The sequence below is a fragment of the Amphiura filiformis genome, chromosome 6, assembly GCF_039555335.1.
Source record: "Amphiura filiformis chromosome 6, Afil_fr2py, whole genome shotgun sequence".
In the NCBI taxonomy this organism is placed as follows: Eukaryota; Metazoa; Echinodermata; class Ophiuroidea; order Amphilepidida; family Amphiuridae; genus Amphiura; species Amphiura filiformis.
In genome coordinates, this window is record NC_092633.1 from 69,899,522 (window position 1) to 69,908,747 (window position 9,226).

Genomic DNA, 9,226 nt, shown 5'->3' on the forward strand with positions numbered 1-9,226 from the left:
AGTCGCGTATCAGAGTCAGTTGTAGGAGGGGGAAAAGACCAAAAAAATGGTGGCTATATGTGTTATTGTGATAATTGCTAAATTCAATTGTAGGCCTACACCATTTTAGCCCCAAATTAAGGTGATATTTTTTGTTTTCTATGCCAAAATTCATTTATTTTGCCCAAATAAGGGTAAAATTGTGTGTTTACAGGGCCATTCTCAATTTTACACTGGGGTCAGGGGTGAAATATTTAGGGTGTTGGTTTTAGGGTGTTGACATTTTCTATGTGAGGTTGGTTTTAGGGGGTTGGAATTTTCTTTTTGGGTGGGGGAGTAAGCAACTCCCCCACAAAGACCACCTTGGTGCTCAGTTCAAATGACCGTATGTCATAGATAATAAGCCGCAAAATGTGGGTCTCATTTTGGGGCTTCTTATATAATAATGGCTCCCCGATTTTAGTATAAAGGTTTGTATTTTTCTAAAACATCACACGTTTTTTTTAAATGATATTTGGTAACAATGTCGCAAAATTGTTTTCAATTTGGGCAAAATATCTGACAATCGTGGGCCTACAGTACATGTACTCTATTCAAACATTAATCAGATGGTGTGCCCTGCAACCAGGCGAACCGGGAATGGAATAAACAAGAGGATAGAGGGGCATATAATTCCTCAAAGGTCAGGAAATATACTAAAGATAAATCCCATCCAGGGCCAGTCGGATTGGGATATAGTATATGGATCTGCCGTTATCAGGTTAAAATTTGAATTTACGTTTCTGTGATTGCATCCAGTCGTGTGAAGCACAAAACTTGCAATTATTCCTAATTCGTGAAGCTTGGGAGATCCTAAAAAAAGATCATTTATATGTAGGCCTATACGGTATTAGAGATAGAAGATATCCTGAGTTTTGAAAACATGTTTCCCCAGATATTAGAATATTTATATAGATTCGAATTCGAATTATTACTCAGTGTAGTAAATAGAATACAATTGAGAACCGTTCACAAACACTTGTTAGGGGGCCTGATGCAAAAGGGGGGTCCTTAAATATTTTGACCCTCCTAAGGGGGGGCCTGAAAAAATGCCCACAAATTGAGTTTGTATGCTTTTCTATGGGGTTGACCCATAATTTTCATTTCAAAAATGGGAGGGGCCTGAAATTTTGAGATCTCAAACGGGGGCCCCGAAAAAATTTCGCAATGATTTTTTTTGCATCATGCCCCCTATCAAGTGTTTGTGAACGGTCCTTGTTATTTGTAAGCCATAAAATAAGCGCATAAAGTAATGGGACTTTGACTCTATTGTGGTAGGCCTACTATAATTAATACATTATGCTATCTACTGATGATACAAAATAATGGAATCCAACATGCATTCGCTAATCACTAGGCCTATATTATGTGACACGTCACAGGGAATGAATGATTGATTGATTGATTGATTGATTGATTGATTGATTGATTGAAGAGCATTAACGATGATCTATCTTGTCTTGTTCTCCCTTTCAGAATAAATGTTCCGTCCGTAGGCCTACACGAAAGGTTTGCGGTGCCGCATACGAGACGCTCCACACGCAGAATACGCTCTGATGCGAAATATTTACTTTCAAAATCTCATCAATATCAATGATTTTCTCCTCTATCTATGCATCGTTTTGCTTACTCGCCAACTTACTCCTCCAACGATGAAGAGTACGTTGCCGAGTAAATAACAATAGCTGCGGCGTAACTTTACTAGTTTAGTAACTTACGCACATTTGGAAGTCACAAAATTCTGAGATACTCGCCAACTTACTCCGCAACGATGAAGAGTAAGTTGCCGAGTATAATAACAATAGAACTTACTAGTCTAGTAAGTTACGCCGATTTGGAAGTCTCAAAATGCGAGATACTCGCCAACTTACTAAACTAGTAGCTTACTCCGAAGTTACGCGGATTTGGTGCACTCAGCGGATAGTGTTGATAAGCGCAATGATCAGATGATTTTTGTTGAGAATGAACTAAACACCAGCTTTACAAATATGTTTTAAACGCAGCTGTTTTGAAACCAGTAACAAGTCGGTTGAAAAATAGGTGAGGGTTAGCACACTATTGCACCCACCCCTTCAAATGTTACATTTTGTATGAACCAAGTACGTTAAAAGTGGGATTATTGGTTTAAAATTACAAATTTGTGCAGCACATCCTACCGCCAGTCCGAACCACCGTCAGTCCGAGTTTTTAGGGTTAGGGTGGGTTAGGGTTAACCCAGAGGATGATTTAAGCACTTCCCACCACGCCTCTGTGTTGACTTGCGGTTAGCACAGCTGTGTGAGTGAACATGACACTACTGCTCGCACGTTGCATTGACGGGCATGGTTAAATTTGAATTTGGACTGATATATTTACAATAAAGACGCATTCACAATGCTGGTCGATTTCACATTTTATGTTACCTACAGAAGGTGTGAATTATCCTTCATACATACATCGCTTTAGATCCGAAATCGACCAAATAATAATGACACACGCACAATTCTTAAACAACATCTTTTGCACAGAATTCAATGGGATTTGAAAAGTCAAGTGGCAGTTGAAACTCTTGTGATAACACGTTTGCAGTGCATGATGGGGCTTCCTTAAATCATCCTCTGGGGTTAACCCTAACGCTAACCCTAAACCTGTTCAAAAATACCTGCTCGTAGTATGATGCGGTAAACTCAAGGATCTGTTCCAGGATGTATGTATCCCCGTCAATCCGAAACACCATCAGTCCGAACCACCATCAGTCCGAATTTTTAGGGTTAGGGTTAGGTTTACGGTTAGCGACATCATTCGCAAAAGGTTAGAAAAGGTTGCCAGAAAACGTTTAAATGTCGGGTTATATAAAGGATATATTAAGGGTATAAAACGTTTTCATAACATTCAAAAACATTTGTTGATAACTTACTCCAAATATTCTAACATAGTGTTAAAAGTGTTGACAAAATATTTGACAAAAAATGTTTGCCAAAAATATTGTACAATAACATGTTGAAAACATTTTGAAAATATTGTTGTAGTGTGTTTTCATACAAAACGTTTTAAAACGTTTCCATGGCCTTTATATTATAACCCGACATTTAATGTACGTTTTAAAAAACGTTTTTATCTAAACCAAAACCCCAAATATAACATGTTTAAAATGTGTTTGCTCTGTATGACCATTATGTTATCACAAATTAATTGCTTCAATGGCAAAACCTCTGTAAGCTTTCTTGTTGGATTTTCATCATAGTCTTCAAATTTTTAGGTACTACATTAAACATGCAGGTAAATTAAAATTTCATTTGAGGCAATGTCCTCTAATAACCTATCAAAATAAATGATTCCATTTTAATAATGTATTTTTTAATGATCCATTGTCGATGCATGACAGCTGCCCTGCCAATTTATGCAATGTTGCACTCCAACGGCGATAGATATCACGAAGACTCGTTTTCATCTAAATTCTCAAATCGATTGGGGCACGACCGGTCGCGACCCCGTGTCGCCATGACGCGCCACTGGGGTCAGTGTTGGGCGGAAAATCATTTTAAAATGCTACATCTTTTGTACAAAATATTTTATGAGCAATGAATGGATTTCTGCAAAGAGGAAACTGACTCCAAAATAAAACTTTACGAGGGCAAAGAAGAAAAATTCCTCTCACTCAAAGGCTAACCCAATGACTCCATATGAATACCTCTCAGCTATCTTAATAACAGAAAACAATATGTTGTTTTTAATCAGATTTCCCCTGATATGACATCCATCACATGTGTACCACAGGGATCGATATTGGGCCCACTTTTGTTTTTAATTTATATTAATGACCTTCCTATTTGTTCCAACAATGCGGACTTCGTCATATTTGCCGATGACACCAACATTCTTTTTTCACATAAAGATCAAAACTCCCTTGAAACTCTAGTTAACCATGAACGAGTAACCATTTCGAACTGGTTTAAACTAAATAAACTTTCCTCAAATATAAAAAAAATAATTTTATGATTTTCAAAAATAAACAGTAATATTCATAACAAAGATATTAAAATCCTCACAGATAATCATATTTTAGACAAAGGTCGCACAACTAAATTTCTAGGCATATTAATTGATGACGATGTTTCAAGGAAATCTCACACTTCCAATGTATCTAAAATGGTCTCTAAATATCCGTAAGGTTCGCCCCTATCTACCTCAGGAATCATTACATGCACTTTATAACACATTTGCTCTCCCCTACTTATCCCACTGCAATATTATCTGTGCTGATAAAAATAATTCCCATAAAAATGCATTATTCGTTATACAAAAAAGAATTATTCGGACATGCATCAACTCCCTTTGGCTTGCCCATACAGACCCGCTTTTTAAACAACTCAATACTCTCAAGATGCAAGATATTTATTTCCATCAACTCGGAACATTTATGTTCCAATACCACCACAATCACCTCCCAAAAGATTTGTTCACGTTAAAATGTCCAATACCAAATTAGTTGATAATATAATTGGTATTCAGGGAGCCCTTCCCCAGTCTTTCAAATCCAACTCAGCGCCTGAGTTCAGCCTTTTGCTTTCTGCTTCACCCATTAGGGGCTCTGCAATATTTATGTGTACCCCGGGGTGTACCCCCCTATAATTCACCACTGGGGGTACGCATAATTATTGCACCACCCCATAGAGAGATTACGATTTCCACGTACGTACGTGGAATCTATTCAAAACCACTATCCTGTGACGTATTTTGAATAGATTCCACGTACGTTCGATGCTACGTTTGGAAATCGCAATCTTATCTCTCTATTATGACATTTCGCACATGCGTAATTCCAATACCATGTCTCATCTTCAACCAATAACTATAATACTCTCCTGTGCTTTTTGTACTTACACGTAACGCCGCCAAAACCTGGTACTAACGATATTGTCAGCCCAATTATCCATGTTTGGGTATCAAATTGTTGCCTTAAGACGGGTAGCAACACACCGAGAGCTTTGACGAGTCCCGTTGACATGAAGAAAGTCACTAAAGCCCCGAGACACACCAACCAGGCTCCTCCCTTGTCAATCTCAACGGAGGACATCAGTAAAGTGTGTTCCTCGAAGATTTGAACAGGGAAAAATAATAACCCTTGGTTTCAATAAACAACCTGTGTAGGTTATTATATAGACAGCAAAAGAATATTTTGCCAAATCATGTGGAAAAAGGTCAGTTTACCACGTGGTGATATTTAATATTATTAGCATGTTAATAAAAAATATTTCTTTGCGGTGACGCCAGCTTAAGCGGTGCCCGTGTCCTTGCCCCCAGGTCCCCGGCAAACACAAAAACGTTTTCGACATTATTCTCCAAAGGTTAGAAAAGTTTGCCAGAAAACGTTTAAATGTCGGGTTATATAAAGGGTATAAACATTCCTAACATTTAAAACATTTTCTGAAACCTTATTGCTAAATATTCTAACATGATGTTATTTTTAAGTGCTGTCAAAATAATTGGCAAATGTTTGCAAAGAATATTTAACAATGACATTTTGGCAACATTTTGTTGCAGTGTGTTCACAAAATGTTTGTAAACATTTCAATGACCTTTATAAAACCTGACATTTAATAAATAATCAATAATAATTTTATTGTTCTTGAGCGCAAAATATGTAAGAGAAAGAAAAAAGCTAAAAAGAAAATGTAACTGAGATTGATTTAGATAAATAGAATTGACCTTTTCAATGATTCTACCTATTCAATAACTCCTCCTGTTTAGTAAACACCCCTATTTACTCATCTATCGGGGGTCCATGGGAAGAACGGGTAGCCCGCTAGTTACAAACAAATCAAATGCGCTTTACAAAACATGTAAAAGCATAAACATTATGGCATACCGGCAACAATATTTAAAAATACGAACAAACATTTTAAAATTGACTAAGGAAAAAAAGAAAGAATGAACAGTTTACCAACCCAAAGTGTTACAATTAAACACGACAACAAATAAATACAAATCCTAACCGGCACAAAACCCAGCTTGAAAAAAGCAAGGGAATCGAACCCACGACCTTCCGATCTCTAGACGGACGCCTTATCCATTAGGCTACCAGCTCTGTATTTATTTGTTGTCGTGTTTATGACAACTTGGAAACAATGGCTACGCAAAACACAAATATGCCCCTCCTGTAAAATTGTTCAAACTTCACGTACGATAATGTAGCAGTCTGCCGATGAAAAGTTTTCGCATCTTCATCTCTATACTTCAGCTCCGTCGCAGCCTTAATTCCCATCTTTTTATTTATTAAAGACAGGTCAATTTTAGCATACTCGTCTCTATATTATCATTATTTAGATAAGAAGTTATAGTCCCATTTTATCCGTTACAGCCCTGACCTTCATCTTTTACAGTTGGTCTGAACCCTGAAACTTTTGGGAACTGCATTGTTGGCCTAAAGTATATAAAGTTATACTATTTAGAATGGAAAACACTTTACGAATCCACCTGCTAGGTCAAATTTTGGACAATATAACAAAATATATATTTTATTAATTTTCAAAAACTAGATATAAATCCATAGAAAATATTTTTATCATTTTAAGAATTTTGACAAACTTCACCAAAAATGGTTTAAATTTGGGTGAAAATCGTGCTTTTAATGATAAAAAAGTTCTTCCTCAATCTATATCTAATGAGTTGAAAATTAACAATAAATACAAATAACTGGAGAATAATTTTGTGCAAGGAGTTCAGTGTTTGGAGAAAGCAGCACCATTTCTGTGACAGGATTTTATACGCAAGGATATATAAATGCAAGTAGTATACAATGGACTTCGCTGATTTTAGCAGGAGAGGTGAGTAAGGATATGTAAATCAGCCGTCCAGAACATTGCGAAAATTCTATGATCACCCAGAAGAAGACTGCTGATTGAGTACTGATTAGTCAAAATTGTGATTGTGTGATTATACAGCCTGTCTCAAAAAAAATTGTGCAAGTGAAAAGCGCCCTCTTTGGCAATTAGATAATACCGGTATGACATGATACTTACATCCACGTCAAGGGCGTAGTCTTAGCTCTCGAATACCGTTTGTTCTGTTCAATTTGCTTGTTTTAATCTCGAGATATGTTTAGTTAATGACGAAAGGGTAAAATCACAATTGTGCCACTTTTACTAGGAAGAGGGCTTTACATGTAAATCAGTGATAGCATCAAGTTTATCAAGAGTTCCTTTGTGAAATCAAAAGAATGCACAATACAAAAAAACAAACTGTTTTTACTGTTTTATCATGATGCAGGAATGATGATTCTCTTTATCCACTTAAGTTAAAACAGATTAAAAGATAAATAAATATTTCACATTTCATAATTCTGCTGTAAAATTAAAAACATGTGCATGTCAATGATTTTATCATGGTAAATACTGTTCTCTTAAGCACTTAAGACATGTTAAAAGACAAACAAATATTGCACACTTAGCCTATAGGTTAATGAACGCGTATTACTTGTTGGGAGAGAAATAATAGACAAATTAATGCATGCGCACTGATGTTGATGCATGCAATGCACGAGTCCCGAAGGGGGAGTGCATTAGACGCATCAACATCAGCTATCATTGGTTTTACATGTACAGCTCCTTGCTTAGTAAAAGTGGCACAATTGTGATTTTACCCTTTCGTTGTTAAATAATCATATCTCGAGATTGAAACAAGCAAATTGGACAGAACAAACGGCATTTGAGAGCTAAGACTGCGCCCTTGACGTTGATGTAAGCATCATGTCACACCGGTATTTTCTAATTGCCAAAGAGGGCGCTTTCCACTTGCACAATTTTTTTTGAGACAGGCTGTATTGTATGTGCAATTGATGTTATGTACCAATCATATTTTACTTTCATTAAAGATGATCCTAGGTGCTCCCATTCCAAAATTACATGGGGCCATCTTGGATTTCTGGGTAAAAATTATGTTATATAACGTCAAATTAATGTCAGATTCGGATTTCATGGGGTCGACTTCACTGATAGCCAGAATGGAGTCAAGTGACTCTATATATAAGTGGAGTAAACTAGCACTGACTCTCCAAAGGAGTCACCTGATTATCACAGGAGAGTCAGTTGACTCTACCTGTGGGGTCAATTGACTCTACATTCAGAGTCGTCGACGGAGTCAAGAAATTTATGACTCTTCAAGGCTCTTGACACCATGGGATGTATATTCTCTCAGGGGATGGTGGTCAAGCCCAATTTTCTCCATCGTGTCGTCTGACAATCGCCAATGGCGTGAAACTCAAGAGTAAAGTCTCCTATTCCGGTAGGTCTATACTTTGAATTTTTATCTTGATGTACATCTATGTGTATCATTATTTTGTCTTTTTTCGGACAGTCGGAGTGACTCTGTAATGGGAGTCAGGATGACTCTATTAATGGAATCTGGGTTACTCTAGGAGCAGAGTCCAGCCACTATGCGACTCTATGTCTAAAATGACTCTATATTGGGAGTCAAATGACTCCTGTGTAGAGTCATCAACAGTGACTGTTCAGCGTAGTCAAGAAATTTATGACTCTTCAAGGGAGTCAAATGACTCCCAATATGGAGTCATTTTAGACATAGAGTCGCAGAGTGGCTCCGCCCTTTTTTATTTACTAATTCTTTTTGACGCCCCTTCGTTTTTGCCGCCCTTCTTCTTCCGCCGCCCCTTCTTTTGGCCGCCCCCTGCTTTTACCCCGGGGGGCTGGCGCCCCCAAAGCCCCCCCCCCAAATACGCGCATGGTACAAACCTTAAATTTACATAATACAAGACATAAAATATACAGGTCAACAGAGTAAATCAGCTGAAACACATCATGGGAAAAGATAGGTCTTGGTCAACTTTTTAATACTCTCTATGGAAGAGGATTGTCTAATTGTGATGGGTAGTTTATTCCATTCCCGTGAAGCACATAAAGTAAAAGTAGGCCTTCAAGAATGACTGTCGGCTTAGGTTAAAATCTATTAATAGCGAGGCGAAAGCCGAGAACAAGAATGACTATCGGCTTAGGTGGTGCGAAAGCCGACCCATCTTGACTCCGGAGCCTATAAGATAGAAATGTCTTTTAATAAACTCCAAAAATAAATTTCACACGCATGGAGAGGAGGCATCCCTGTCTTCAGTGTTTTACTCCTACTCAAATTCAAGCCATTTGGTGAGTTTTCCGTTTACCACTTGGGAACATTTGGTTTGCTTGTAAATTCTCTCGATGAGGTTTACCAAGATGTT